The sequence below is a fragment of the Sorex fumeus genome, unplaced genomic scaffold (assembly GCF_029834395.1).
Source record: "Sorex fumeus unplaced genomic scaffold, SorFum_2.1 ptg000044l, whole genome shotgun sequence".
NCBI lineage: Eukaryota > Metazoa > Chordata > Mammalia > Eulipotyphla > Soricidae > Sorex > Sorex fumeus.
Window position 1 is genome coordinate 33,367,858 of NW_026606101.1, and position 15,555 is coordinate 33,383,412.

The 15,555-nt window shown below is 38.6% G+C and overlaps 1 protein-coding gene and 1 pseudogene across 2 annotated transcripts in view; one reads left to right on the top strand and one right to left on the bottom strand.

The window, feature by feature from the left end:
• The window catches only part of MACROD2 (mono-ADP ribosylhydrolase 2), a 2,391,823-nt gene that overhangs the window by 1,121,857 nt on the left and 1,254,411 nt on the right, over nucleotides 1-15,555 (top strand). The gene's annotated exons all lie outside the window — the stretch shown is intronic.
• LOC130030112 (high mobility group protein B3-like) lies at nucleotides 14,541-15,113 on the bottom strand (annotated as a pseudogene).

Here is a 15,555-nt window from a genome sequence, read left to right on the forward strand (position 1 = left end):
GCTTCAGGATATTACATTTTGTGTAAATGTTACACCTTTACCCATACATCTGTTTTTTTTGGGGGGGGGGATTATACCTTATTTTGGAAATTGTACTAAGTACTGCAGTGAAAATAGGCTGCATATATATTTTAAAATTAATGATCTATATTTTTTGAGGGCGAGAGGGTAGCAGGTATAATCACTGTGTCATTTGGAAGATCTATTCTTAGTTTAAAACTCTCATTTTCCATAGAAATTGAGCCAGAAAATATCCCACTAATAATGGAAGAAAGCTAATTTTTCATCCTGTCTTGCCAATGCTGGTTGTTTTTAGTCTTTATAAAAATCATAATAAAAATTATATTAAAAATGTGCAATTCTCACTGGTGTATGATGATATCTCCTTGTCATTTTGATTTGCAATTCTCTGATAATAAGTTACAAGGAGCATTTCCCCCCTATTATTATTATTATTATTAATTATTTATTCACATATATATTATTGAGTTACTGTGAAATCGACCCTTAAAAAGCTTTTCATGGAAACAAGAAAGAGTTTTTCATAGACCAACTGGCTATCCATTTGTCCTCTTAGGTGTATTTTCCATTCATGTACACATTCCATTTTCAATGATATTATTTGCTTTTGAGTGTTGAGTTTTGTGAGTAATTTATACATCTTGAACATTACCTTTATCTGATTACTGTTTGCAAATATTTTTTTCCTATTCAACAAAACATCTTTTTTTTTTTATTTTAGACCTAGTTTTATCCTTCCCTCTGCCGGTTCCTTTATGCGTGAGGCTTGTCTGAATGCGTGAAGAGTGGACTTAAGCATAGCTGTGGCTGGAACAGGGGGTCTTGAGCTGCCGGGGCTCTGTTCGGGTTGGGGACAGAAACTCAACCCACCCTCCTCCAAGGGGCCCCAGTGAGGACAGCCAGGCGCAAAGGCAGGAGAATCTGTGCTATTCTCTTCCGGGAGCTGGGTTTTATAGTCTCTGGTTCCAGAGGAACCCAGGTGTGTGGGATCCGGGGCGTAGATCTCTAAGCCTGCTCGGATTGGAACTGGGCCTCCTCCACCCAGATTCCCCATCTTCCAGTATGTAGGTGTTGCACCCACGAACTGCCCACAGCGCCATGTAATCCCATCAACGGCCAAGACCCAGAGACTATAAAACCCAGATCCCGGACATCTTATTATCTAGTTCTTACTCTGGAGAACCTGGCAGGTTACCAAAAGTATCCTGCCCACATGGCAGAGTCTGGCAAACTCCCCGTGGCATATTCAGTATGCCAAAAACCAGTAACAATGATGGGTCTCATTCTCCTGACCCTGAAAGAGCCTCGAATGTGGCACTTTCTAAAATCTCAGGACTAGGACGAAGGAAACATTACTGGTGCCTGCTCAAGGAAATCGATGATCAACAGGATGACAGTGATACAGTGATTCATCCCTCCCTTGCTTCTTTCCTTCTTTCCTTCTTTTTTCAGTTATATGGCCCCCATCCCACGATGTTTGGGCTTGCTTCTGCACTCAAATCACTCCAGACTGTGTATGTGGAACCATATAGAATGCTAAGGATCGAACTGGGGTCAACCTTGTGCAAGGCAAACAACCTATACACGATACTATTGTGCTGATGTGATTTCTAATGTAATGTAGTTCTTTTTATTTCTTTTTCTTATCTTTGCCAGTGGAGTCAAATCATTGAAAGCACCTACGAGGTTTTTGTCATAGAAAGTTCTATCTCTGTTTTTTCTTTCTCATTGTGTTTTATGAATTTTGGCCTAATTTTGAGTCTATAATTAGAATGAACTTACATGTATGGTATGAGATATGGGATCCAGTATCTTTTTTTTTTATTGCATGTGGCCACCAACGTTTCCCTAGAACATTTGCTAATGAGACTTTCTTTGCTTCAGTTACTGCACTGAGATCCATTGTCATAGATTAATCGTCCATTAATTTGAGAGTTTGTCTCAGAGCTCACATTTCTTCCCTGATGGTGTAGTCATCTCTTTTTATTCCAGTACCACATAGTTTTGATTACTATAGCTTTTTAACGGGCGCATTCAAGGTGGTATGGCCGTAGAGCCCGGCAAGCTACCGAGAGTATCTCACCCGCACGACAGAGACTGGCAAGCTCCCCGTGACGTATTCGATATGCCAGACACAATAACAACAAAGTCTCCAATGGAGACGTTACTGGGCCCGCTCGAGCAAATTGATGATCAACGGGAGGGCCTTCACTTACTTACTTACATAGCTTTTTAACATTTTTAAAGTCAGAAAATGCAATAACACCAATATATATTTTTGATCAGAATATCTTAGCTATTTGCGAATATTTGTGATTCCATAAAAATTTAGTAAAATTTTTGCCGAGTTTCTGACAAATATTATCAGAACTTTTATGAGAATTTCATTGAATCTGTATAATACTTTGTATAATATGATCATTTTGACAGTGCTAATTCTTCAAATCCTGGAACATAGAATATTCTTCCACTTCCTATTGTCCTCTTAATTTTAAAATAATTTCCCTGATATTTCAAGCCATACTGTTTTATAAATTAGTTTTGCTGGTTTATATCAGAACATATAAAGTAAGCAACTGACTGAGAGAAAATATTTTTGGAGTAGATATCTAATAAAATGCTTGCATTAAAAATGCAAAGTATTTTTACAACTTAACACTAAGAAAAAACACAATTTAATTATGGACAAAAGAATAGATATCAGAATACTTACACAGATGATATGCACTGAGGGCAAAGGAGCATGTGACATCATGCTAAATATTATATGTCATGAAGGAATTTCAAATTAAAGCAATGAAAGAATGCTACTACATACCTTTCAGAATGTCTAAAATCCAAAATATTCACGATAGTAATTGTTTGCTAGATATGGAATAATAGAAACTCTGCTTCTATTGCTGATGTTTATATAAAAGTGTTTAAAGTACAGTTTAGGATAAATTCAGTTTTGCAGTTTTTTACAAATATTTATATAAGTTTGTATAAAACATCAATACATTTCTGGTATTTACATAACTAAACTTATATCCATATTAAAAGCTTGCACAAAAATGTTTAACACTGTTTCATTTATAATTACTAAAAATTAGAAGCAACCATAATTTCCTACAATATGGTGGGTGAATGAATGGATAAGCAATTGTGAACATTTGTATTTGGTGGCATATAATGATGGTTATCGAGTAATAAAAAGATGTGGAGGAATCCTGAATGTATGTTACTATGTAAATAATTCTAATATGAAAAGACTTGATACTGCATGATTCTAACGATACAACATTGTAGAATAAACTATAATTATCTAATATAAATATCTACAGTTATGATAACTACTTTTGATAACATACATCAAAATTTGTAGGACAGGAAAAGAGATGTATATCTCAAAAACATTTTAGATCAGTCAATTATTCAGTATGATATTATAACGGTGGATATTTGACATTTACTTAGCAAAACCAATATATATGTATATATACACAACCCTATTATGAATGTGGCTATATTTTATTGCATGGAACTTTAAAGACATGGTTTGAAGAATGATGCTTTGTACAATTTATTAGTATGTCTTCGGAATGTGTATTTATAGGAGTGTCTTATTTGCACCAAATCTCTTATATCAGTCATTCACAATACAATTTCAGAAAACTCCTTGAAGACCTTGAAAATGTGTTCTTAATCAGATAAACTATTTGGTTTTCTGCTAGGTTGAGAAAGTAGTAATTAACTGGTCTCTTTGGTAAGACCCTGGAGATTGTAAACTGACTAAGTGCAAATTTGCTTGAGGTTCATCATATGGACTCAGGACTTGCTGTAGGTGGTAAAGAAAATTAGAAAGATAACACTCGATGAAGAGTTTTAAATTTGAATCGAATTCTGAGCAGAATTAATCTGAAATACAAATTTGATTCAATAATTTGATTCATACATACACATCCATATCTCTGAGAAGCTGGGGGAGGCTTTCTCGGGGTCATGTTTCGCAGAATCCACCAAGAAGGATCATTAGTGTTGCAATCCAGTCACCATCTGGGCTGGTGAGTTTATCTGCCCCAACAGGGCATCCATTTTATAGGCACGGCAGTACTTGTTCAAGTCCTGACGGAACATAGCAGTGATAGTTACTCATAGATTTGGGGAACAGTCTTCTAAGCAGTGCTCAGAAGACCTGGGGGAGAAGCCTAGTGAAATCAGCCAGTCTTGGACAGTTGAATGTGAAGCCCCAAGTGGTGCTGCTCAGGTCCTGTGGTGTCAGGGCCTCTCCGATGGTGTTTAAGGTCCTCAAGGCCTCATGAGGCAGCAGCGGGGGGGTTTCAGGGATTGTAGCTGGGCTATCAGTCCATTCCCATTTCTCATGATTTTTATTGGAGCATGCAAGCTAAATGTGTGTTACTGTGAGCTTGTGTGTGTGTATGTGTGTGTGTGTGTGTGAGAGTGTGTATGTGTGTGTGTGTATGTGTAGGGGGATGGGACACAAAGGGCTCAAAGCTTACTCCCGACTCTGCCTCTGCTCTCAGGGATCACTCCTGGCAAGGACCATATACTGTGCCAAACCCTCATCAGTCACACGCAAGGCAAGCACCCTACCTGCAGCACTATCATTTGGGCCCCAGAACTGTGGTTCCTTCACTATCAAGTGAATTATACCTACTGGCATTTTGCAGCCTATGATGAAAGAGCAGCTTTCTCCTCTCACCACTTGGGCAAGCTTCCAATTGAGGACCAGTCCTTCTGGTCCTGTTTCTACTGACCTTGAGTATTAGTCTTCTATGTTTTATAAATATACATATATGTATCCCATAAATGAGTGTGGTCATTCTCTGTCTGCACCTTGTCCTCTCTGAGGAGGGAAGTTAGAGTGGAGAAGGTATCACTACAACAAGGCTAGTTGGAAATGATCAAACTGGACAAGAACTGAGTGCTGAAAGTAGGTAAAGGGAAAAACATGATCATCTTTCAGTACCTGTGTGTGTGTGTGTGTGTGTGTGTGTGTGAGAGAGAGAGAGAGAGAGAGAGAGAGAGAGAGACAGAGACAGAGACAGAGACAGAGACAGAGAGACAGAGACAGAGAGACAGAGACAGAGAGTCTGGCATAGAGGCAGGATGGAGTGGTGAGGGAAACTGGGCATATTTTGGGAAATGTATATTTGTGAAGGAATGTTGGGATATTGGATGACTGAAACCCAATCATGAACAGCCCTGTAACTGTATCTCATGGTGATTCAATTATATATATATATACATATATTATATATATATAAAAGAACAACAACTCATTATGATCTGTTCAGCTTAGATTTGTATATGGATTAAAGCAACATAAAAACTACTTTTCAGTGTGTCTTGGTCCTGTGCATGAACTTTCTATGCTGAGAACTTCTGTTACCAGTAACATTTCATTTACCTTCCCTACCTTACTTTGCAGTTCGTAGAACAGTTACTGTGAAAACTAAGTTTAATAGCAATAGAGATTTATTGAAGGACAACAGTTGACATTTAAAAATTCATGATGCTGTTGTTGTCACTTAATACTTAAAATTTATATTTGAGTAGCTATTTGATACCCAATTTTTAGATGTCAAAATTGAGAGACTTTAAAACCATGGATTTTAGCAAAAAAAGAGGATAGGGATGAGAAATAAATGATGGAGGAAAGGAATAACAGAAAGAAAAGGAAGAGGGAGAAGAAGGATATTATGATGCACTCAGTCAAATATAAAGAAAAATTAATTTTATTTGTATAAGAAAATGCCTACTCTGAGCTGATTTGTAGGATTTTCAAGCTGTGGTAACATCATAATTGAAAACATTTGTTAAATATATCAGACATTTAAAGGTTGTCTTAATATACTTTATATTATATTTTAAAATACATTTTAATGTTCAAAAGTTTAGATTTTTCTGTAAACAACTGGAAGATACAAAGTTAACTTTTTCACAGTTCTACAATCATTGTTTAGTTTCTAGCTGATTCCAAAAGATATTTTTTACAGTGTGACATGAGGATAGGAACAGAATATTGAACCGGTTTTTAACAGATTTAGAAGTATAGGCATTTTGTTGAAAAGGTATTCCAGAGATCAAGCAATTGTTTTTCCCTGAAGGCAAATGAGCTCCTGACTAAGTTACCAACCTCCTCCTAAAAAGAATTTGGAAGGATCCTTATTTTTTTCCCCAGAGAGGATAGCATCTAGGTTTGAATTACTATTCTCTTTCAAGAAAATAATTCTCTCTTAGCTACACAAAAATATTCATCCTAAATAAGTGAAAATATGATAGGCTTAATTTTCAAGTGTGTCAGTTCCTCAGTGTTAGAGTATGTATGCATGTCTGTATATTTGAGAATTTTGAGTTAACTATAGATTCATGAAGTGAAAAGCTTGTTTTTGTTTTGTTTGGGGGCCATCACAGCGATTTTCAGGGCTTACTTCTGGCTCTGCACTCATGGATCACTCCTGGCAGTGCTCAGGGGACCAAGCCTAGGCCGGAATCAAACTCAGTCGCATGCAAGGCATGCATACTTCCTTCTGTACTACTGCTCCAGACACATTAACATTGTTTTTATAGTGAAAAATCCATGATATTATTTCTACTTGGAGAATCACAGAATTCAATTTTATAGATTTTGTCGAATACAAATTTTTCCAGTTTTGTTTATGGAAGAGATGTATCTGTATAAATAAATCTGAGGCGACTCTTATCCTTACCTGCCAAGGAAATTGGACCCAGAGAAATTTTGTATCTAATATGTGTTTATGTGTGTAAATATATGTTTATAGATATATATGCTTTATATCTTTATTTAGAGGTATAACCTCCATTAGGACCAGTTCTGATTATATTTACATCATAGTATTAAAATTTGTCTTCTCTGGGTGGTTGATATTTCAATATAGAGGCTGGAGCAATAGTGCTGAGGGAAGGGCACTTGCCTTGCAAGACCCTACTCTGGCTCAATGCCTTGTATCACATCTTGTCCTCTGAGCCTGCCAGGAGTGATTCCCTGCACAGACCCAGGAGTTAAGTCCTGGGCAACTTTGTGTGCACCCAAAAATATAAAATAGAAAAATAATTTATGTGTATATATTGTGTACTCTGAAAATATGTAAGAACATTTGGAGGCCCGTTTGTTAGTGGAATCTTCAGGTATTGAAACCTCATATAGCTACTTGGATTACAAACTTGTTTATCGATATGTGTGGAGTGTCCTGGATGGGATATAAAGGCAGAATGAATTGGTAGTTTCAAAGCTTCTTTAGCGATTCTGAATAGTACCAGACAAGAAACACATATGAATGATGGACTAAAATATTACGCTTAGGGAAATCATTTTGTCATCAACAGATCTGAATTTTTTTCTATGTGTAAAGCCATCTACCATTTCTTTTATTGTAGATTTCCATTCTAAATCAACATTTTACCATTGCAGGTAGATTTCATGGGATCTACAGAGAATTTTATTTTAGAAAAATATTGTTTGTAAATGAGTATATGGCAATATTTACAATCTCCTGGCTATGAGAGAGCTTAAAGAAATATTCAAGTCATGTCACTCTTAATCTCTGGTTCATTTCCCTTGGTTCCATGTCTTTCTCAGTATTTATTTATGTATATATTATTATTATTATCATTATTATTATTAAAATATACTCAGGGAACTCTGCCAGTTGCTGCAGGGACTTTGGCAGTATCCGTACGAGAAAAAGTTCTAGCACAGTTGCATGGGTACTTGCCAAAAAATAGAAGGTGCCAATAGGAGTTCTGAGCCAAGCTCATCAGCTTGCTTTAGCACTTGGTTAGGAGACAGCGTGGCCTAGATAGGCTGATATCTAAGTGGAAAGTCTGCTCACACTGAAGTGCAGCCTGGAGAGCTAGCTGAGAATGTTCTCCTGCAACCTCATCTTTACATGATAATAACAAAACTTAATTAAAAATCATTGGTATTTTCTCTATTTGTTTCCTCGGCAGAAAACTCAAATACCAGACTGTCTGATTCAAAATTGAACACCTGGCAACTCTAATGATTCGGTTTGCACAGTGATTTATGTTATTTGGCAGATTCAAAGCTGCAGACAGTAAGGATCTAAATGTAGAGAGTCCAAAAGATTCAGGATAAAATGATCTTTTTAAATCATTTTTATCATTTTAACTGGATTAAAAACAGTGTCATGGAAATATGAAATATTTTCAACTGTTATTCACATTATGGAGCGATAGCACAGGGGGTAGGGCGTTCGCCTTACAAGCGGCCAACATGGCCGACCCGAGTTCTATTCCTCCGCCCCTCTCGGAGAGCCCGGCAAGCTACCGAGAGTACTGGATATGCCAGACACAGTAACAACAAAGTCTCCAATGGAGACGTTACTGGGCCCGCTCGAGCAAATCGACGATCAACGGGAGGGCCTTTACCTTTACCTTATTCACATTATTATTGGACTGTCCTCTTTTTTAAAATGTCTTCTCTTCTTAAATACTAATATGTCTCCTTCCCTTCCTTCCTTCCTTCCTTCCTTCCTTCCTTCCTTCCTTCCTTCCTTCCTCCCTCCCTCCCTCCCTCTCTCCCTCCCTTTCTCCCTCCCTTCCTTCCTTCCTTCCTTCCTTCCCTCCATTTCCTCCCTCGCTTCTTCTTCCCTCTCCCTCCTTTTTTCCCTCCCTTCCTCCCTCCCTTCCTCCCTCCCTCCCTCCCTCCCTCCCTCCCTCCCTCCCTCCCTCCCTCCCTCCCTTCCTTCCTTCCTTCCTTCCTTCCTTCCTTCCTTCCTTTCCTTCCTTTTCTTCCTTTTCTTCCTTTCCTCCTTCCTTCTTTGCTTGCTTGCTCCCTTCCTTCCTTCCTTCCTTCCTTCCTTCCTTCCTTCCTTCCTTCCTTCCTTCCTTCCTTCCTTCCTTCCCTCCCTTCCCTCCCTTCCTCTCTCCTTCCTTCCTTCTTTCCCTCCCTCGCTCCTTCCTCCTCCTCCCTCCTTCTTTCCCTCCCTTCCTCTCTCCTTCCTTCCTTCTTTCCCTCCTTCCCTCCGTCCCTTCCTCCTTCCTTCCCTCCTTCCTTCCTTCCTTCCTTCCTTCCTTCCTCCTTCCTTCGTTCCTTCCTTCCTTCTTCTTTTTCTTCCTTCACTCCTTCCTTCTTTGCTTCCCTCCCTCCTTCCTCCCTTCCCTCCTTCCCTCCCTCCCTTCCTCCTTCCTTCCCTCCTTCCCTCCTTCCTTCCTTCCTTCCTTCCTTCCTTCGTTCCTTCCTTCCTTCTTCCTTTTCTTCCTTCGCTCCTTCCTTCTTTGCCTCCCTCCCTCCTTCCTCCCTTCCCTCCTTCCTTCCCTCCCTTCCTCTCTCTTTCCTTCCTTCTTTCTCTCCCTCCCTCCTTCCTTCCCCACTCCCTCCTTCTTTCCCTCCCTCCCTCCCTCCTTTCTTCCCCTCCCTCCTTTCCCTCCCTTCCTCTCTCCTTCCTTCCTTCTTTCCCTCCCTCCCTCCCTCCCTCCCTCCCTCCCTCCCTTCCTTCCCTCCCTCCCTCCCTCTCTCCCTTCCTTCCTTCCTTCCTTCCTTCCTTCCCTCCTTCCTTCATTTTCTTCCTTCCCTTCCTTCCTCTCTCCCTCCTTCCTCCCTTCCCTCCTTCCTTCCCTTCCTTCCTCTTTCCCTCCTTCCTCCCTTCCCTCCTTCCTTCCCTCCCTTCCTCTCTCTTTCCTTCCTTCTTTCTCTCCCTCCCTCCTTCCTTCCCCCCTCCCTCCTTCTCTCCCTCCCTCCTTTCTTCCCCTCCCTCCCTCCCTTCCTCCCCCTTCCTTCCTTCCTTCCTTCCTTCCTTCCTTCCTTCCTTCCTTCCTTCCTTCCCTCCCTCCTTTTATTCCTTCCTTCCTTCCTTCCTTCCTTCCTTCCTTCCTTCCTTCCTTCCCTCCCTCCCTCCTTTTATTCCTTCCTTCCTTCCCTCCTTCCTTCATTTTCTTCCTTCCCTTCTTCTTTCTTGCCTCCCTTCTTCCTTCCCTCCCTCCTTCCTTCCCTTCCTTCCTCTGTCCTTCCTTCCTTCTTTCTCTTCTTCCCTTTCTCCTTCCTTCCTTCCTTCCTTCCTTCCTTCCTTCCTTCCTTCCTTCCTTCCTTCCTTCCTTCCTTCCTCTCTCCTTCCCCTAACTTATTTTTAAATTTCAGACCTTGTAAAATATCTGACACTTAGATAGAAAATAAACGCCCATTGAATGATAACATAATGTTCCAATAACAAGTGCTATCAACACCCTAGCCATGTCTTTAATGTTTCAGCCAAACAGACTTTTTATTTAAAAATATTGTTTTCATGTGTGTGTGTATCCCAAGCAGAGCCCAGAGGCCCAATTCTGGAAATATTCTTTCTAGTATTGCAAGAGAACCTCCTGTGGTGTGGGTTACCAGCGACGCTGACACCATGCCATGCTGGGACTCTCTTTAGACCCCCACATTCCAGGCATGTGTTTCAGCCATTTGAACTGTTTCCACAGACACTGGCTGTCTTTGCCAATCAGTACCTTCATCTCTGTTCCCGAACGAGCCTTCTAGAACTGTGGAAGTTTTCTGTATCTATGTAAAGAATGGCAGTAAGTACTGGGCAATTAGTATTTCCAAAGAAGCCTTCAACTGGTGAGTTTTGTGAATTACAGACTATCTCCAGTTTAATGGTCCCACATTGCAACTCTGAAGAATGATCTATATAGTATCCCAAATATATCCAGTTACCTTCAACATTAGCCTACTTAATAATATTTATGAACTGTTTTCTGTCAAAAACTTTTGGCTCAGGTCTGCTTCTGAAATATTTTAAATTAAGATGGACCATGAATAGAAAAGTACTTATGGAAAGTATAGGTAATATAACAGAGTCTGGGTAATTGAAAGGAATCTGCCAAAACATAATAGGTAAAAGGTACTACCAGTGAAACTGGATTTGACCACGTGTCTGTTATCTTCACGTTTACCTACTTATGTTCTTCTTCCTAATTCCCAGAATGTTGCAGGTTAGATCAGCCTGCAAGAAAATTGGCCCCGTGAATCAGGGTCAGTGGATCAGGTTGTTGGGAGCCTAGAGATCCTTCAGAGTCAGCCTAGACAGGGTGATTTTAGATATGCCCACATTTACTAAGTAATTAGTGTTTTGTTGTTGTTGTTGAGTACCTGGAAGGATTAGATAGTATACTTTCAGTAACCACTGTCAAAATATGTCAGTGGTTCCACAGGAAGACAGTATTTTGCCCGTAATATATTATTTCACTCACACGTGATACTTTGCAGCTTTAAGAGACAGAAAGTAGAATAGAGTTTGCAGCTTTAAGAGACAGAAAGTAGAATAGAGGTTGCAAATGGGCTGATAAAGTCGTAATGGGAAATTATTCCTGAATGGGTATGAAATGTTCATCTGAGATGATGGAAAAGTTTTGTAAATGGATCGTTGATGGTTGTATCATACCATGGGTTTGTTTTATGCCTCTAAATACATTTAATAATACATTTTATAGTATCAACTTAAAATTATATTCATATAAAATATTTCCTTAAATTAAAGATGGAAATTGAAAGCTTAGTCTCTAGCTCTTCTTTTCCTTGGTTATTTTTCACATTTTCTGTGCTTTCTCAGTCACTTTTCCCTTGAGCTCATCCAGATCAGTCATGTGAAGAGGAAGGAAAATGGGGAACAGTGTAAATTTGAGAAGTCTGCTAACTTTTCCAATTGTTCCTCTTGCTCTTTGCCTGGCATACTTTGTACATGGTATCTGCTCATGACCTGGTTACTTCTTTTATCTCCACATGCACCTGAGATAATCTTGGAAATGAGGTCTAATATATAAATCAAAATGTGGTGGTCTTCTTGTATAATGAGGGGTTGTGCTTCTGATAAAATTATTTGAGATAGGCAAAAAACCATCCACTGTAACTATCTTACTTGTGAAATCTGTAGCTTCATCATTCATCATTTTCGTCTTCCCAGACATTAATGGAAATTAAAATAAACAAACCTGTCCACATTAAGGGGAGAAAAGAATCTCTACAGTGACAAGTTTCACACAAATTGTAATACAAATAAAATCTCTCCCATGCTTTTAAACAGATCATCCATTAAAGGGTGAGTAGATACAGGGAGTTTTGCAGTTTAAAAATGAATAGGCTGTTATTTAATGTTTAGTTAATGAATGAAAGTTCAAACAGCAAATGCAGTAGTCTAACACCATCGTTTAATATTTGTGAAGATTAAACAAGACTCATGTTTCCCCCAATTGGAGGTTTGCAAACTAAATCTGGCACAAAATATACAGGAAGATAAACTCAAGAGGAACGTAGCCTGTCACAGTGATTGATAGGGCTGGTTTTCACCCATTGGTTTTGAAAATGTAGATACTCTTAAATAAATGATGCCATGTGAGTCTCACAAGCCTAGGGAATTAAGAAAACATTATTACATTTTTGCAGAAGCAGTATAAAGCTCTGATACCAAATTTGATGATTTTAGTTATATGTAATTTCCAAGAGGCCTCAGTTTATATGCTCTGCAAGAATGTGAGCAATGTCATCAATAGTAATGAGATTTCTGAACTGTTACAAGGTGAAACAAATCCTTCTCTGTGCTGTGTACCCAAAGGTGTGGATTGTGAAATCAGCAGTATCACTTTCTGGAACATTTTAGGAATCCACACCCACACTTTCTTTCCTCCTCTGCTTCCGCCATTCATATATTTTGAAGAAAAATTCAATCTATAGTGATAAAAATGGGGAGGTTATATAAATTAAAATAATGCCAAGTTTGGAATTGATATTAACAAGATAGGAAGGTATTTTTAAATCAATGTTAAATTGCTTCCAACAGCAAGTCATACCACTTGTTTTGTTTGTCCATGTATCCTCTGAGATTTTAAAAAAATGGATAGAGGGCTAGAGAGATAGTACAGCAGGCAGGGTGCTTGGTCATGATGTATGATCTTTTTGATGAGTTGTTGTATTCTATTGGCTAGTATTTTGTTGAGAATCTTTGCATCCATGTTCATCAGGGATATTGGCCTGTAGTTTTCTTTTCTTGTGCTGTCTTTGTTTCCTTTTGGTATTAGAGAGATACGGGCTTCATAGAAGCTGTTTGGGAGAGTTTCTGTTTTTTCAATTTGCAGCTGTTACTTAGTTCCTTAGAGATAAATTTGTGTAGAAGTATTAACGATATATTACAGTAGATGACATCTTTTACTTAAAAAATTAGTTTGTAGCCCATTTTTGATAGACCTTTTTGATATTCATCTTATTTTTATTTGAAATATTTATCAATGACATTATTATTGTTTTCAACATTGCTTTGTTATTGACTCACTTCAGTGAATTTTGTGGTTTAAAAAATTGAAACTTAGTATTTAGTGATATCCATTTCAGGAAGGAAAAATAATACATAGGAGCTTTCTTTTATTCTATAAAGTTAGAGCTAGAATGGGCATAGACATATGTTTGTTTATATCAGAATTTTCAGCACTGAAGGAAATCTCTTACAAGAATAATTTTCTCATCTGTATTAGCATATAAGAGAATTTCCTGATATCCAGTAATATCCAATTCTGGCCAACTTTTCATATTCTTTTACCTACTTCTAGATTTTTAGGCATTTCACTTATAGAATTTTCATGATTTGTTTTTATTTTCAGATTTGTTATTTCACTTCTTTTTACCATATATTTTTTTAAATTTAGGTAATAAAATATAGCATTTCATTGTCTAATACTCTACAGTATTGAAATTTTGCATAAATATATTTGAGTTTTTAAACCTGAATACTGTAACATCTTTGAAATCATTTCAGCATTCTAAACATACACAAAGAGAAACAGAATATTATAAATTGGGTAAAGAAAGTCCTGAACTCTCATGGCATGGTATCCTTGGCTTTGCCAGAATGAAGAGTTCTACAGCTGATTGAAGAACAGAGTTGATAACTGCCCCACATAACTCAAAACACTTCAAACACTTCTCACACCAGCTGATGCTCCTATTCTACATCTAAGAACGGCAACAGAATTCTAAGTCATTATATATGCAAGCTGCAGCTGCATGGATGCTCACTGAGTTTCCATGGGTCCAGCACAACCCTGAGCTATGATCCCTCCAAAAGGCATCTTCCCATTGCTCCCATGCTAGGTCCAGAGCAGCAGGTTCATCTCTGTGGTTTGTCTTTTTTCTTAAACTCTAGGTATATACAGTTGATAATTCAAGATTTCTAGCGAATAACTATACAATTAAGACCACCTTAACAAATGGAAAGAAACTGCTACACCAACTGCAGAGTGCATGGAGTGAGAATACAAGCGCCTTTTCTTTTTAAAAACTCTGGGAACTATGTGCAGCTTTAATACAGTTTCAGGTTACTCCAGACATCCTTGGCCACTTCATGTAAACCACTGACAATTCCTAGAGTACTTGACACTACCGTGTGATCATGATTGAGCATGTGATTAATCTAATGTAAGCAACTGACAGGCTCAGCTCACAGCTGTGTCTGGGAGGCACTTCGTACTCCAAGGTATTCGCAAGGAGTCAGAGAAACAGTTTTTCATTCATCATCATCACTCTCTTTTGAATTTTTCTCTTCCTCCTGTTTATCTTCCTCTTCCACCTTTTTCCTGGCAATCTTTGCAGGGCCTTTGCACCATAAACTTCCCTTTCAATTCATAGAGTGCAACATCCTCCTCCTACTTCTTCAGCTTTGTTGTAGGGCTGCTTTTTGCTTCCACTTAAATTGTTCCAAACTTCACCCAGCTTTCTCACCACATCCCAGTGGAGATGCCAGGATTCATAGATTTGATCTTGGGGTCAAATTTAGAACAATGCAGGATAAATTCAGTGGTATTTGGGGACATAGAGATCCTCTTTCTTTCCTTAGCTGGTCTATAATCCTTCATTTCCTGGTACTAACAAACTTTGTCGGTCTTTTACATCTCATCAAATTTGAATTTTTCCTTTGTAGACATTGTCTTCTACCTCTTAGAGCACTTCCTGGAGAATTCTGCAAAACTGAAGGAATTTTTGGGTTTTTCTTCTTTTGCTCCATTCTGCAAGTCTGAATAAAGAAGACATGGGTAGACATATTTTCCTTTGGTTACTTTGGATCACCTTTAGCCATCTTGATTTGAGGTTGAAAGCTATACAAGTCCAGCCTCTGCTCCCAAGAAAGCTGTTCTTTCTGTGATGCTGAAGCTTGGGTCTGAATCTGAAGCCTGCGGTCACTGCCCTCATCCTCAGAACATCACAAAAATGGAATTTGGTGTCATTGAACACGTTGTAGCTCTGAAGATGATCACAATGGTTTCCTATCCCTGCTTATATCCTTGGTATCTCCTGTCTGTGGCATATACTGTGCCCTAGCATGCACCTCCTTCAGTGAATATTTCTAATTCATCTTGTGTCTTGTATCTGTGTAGATATATTTTAATCACATAGACTTACGTAGTTTATCATGACATATGGAAGCATGTTGTGCTGAACCATATTGTGCATGGTTCAGGAAACTAGAGAACTCAAAGCCATCAGAAACAAAAATGAATGGTGGGAGGATTTCAGAAAAGTTG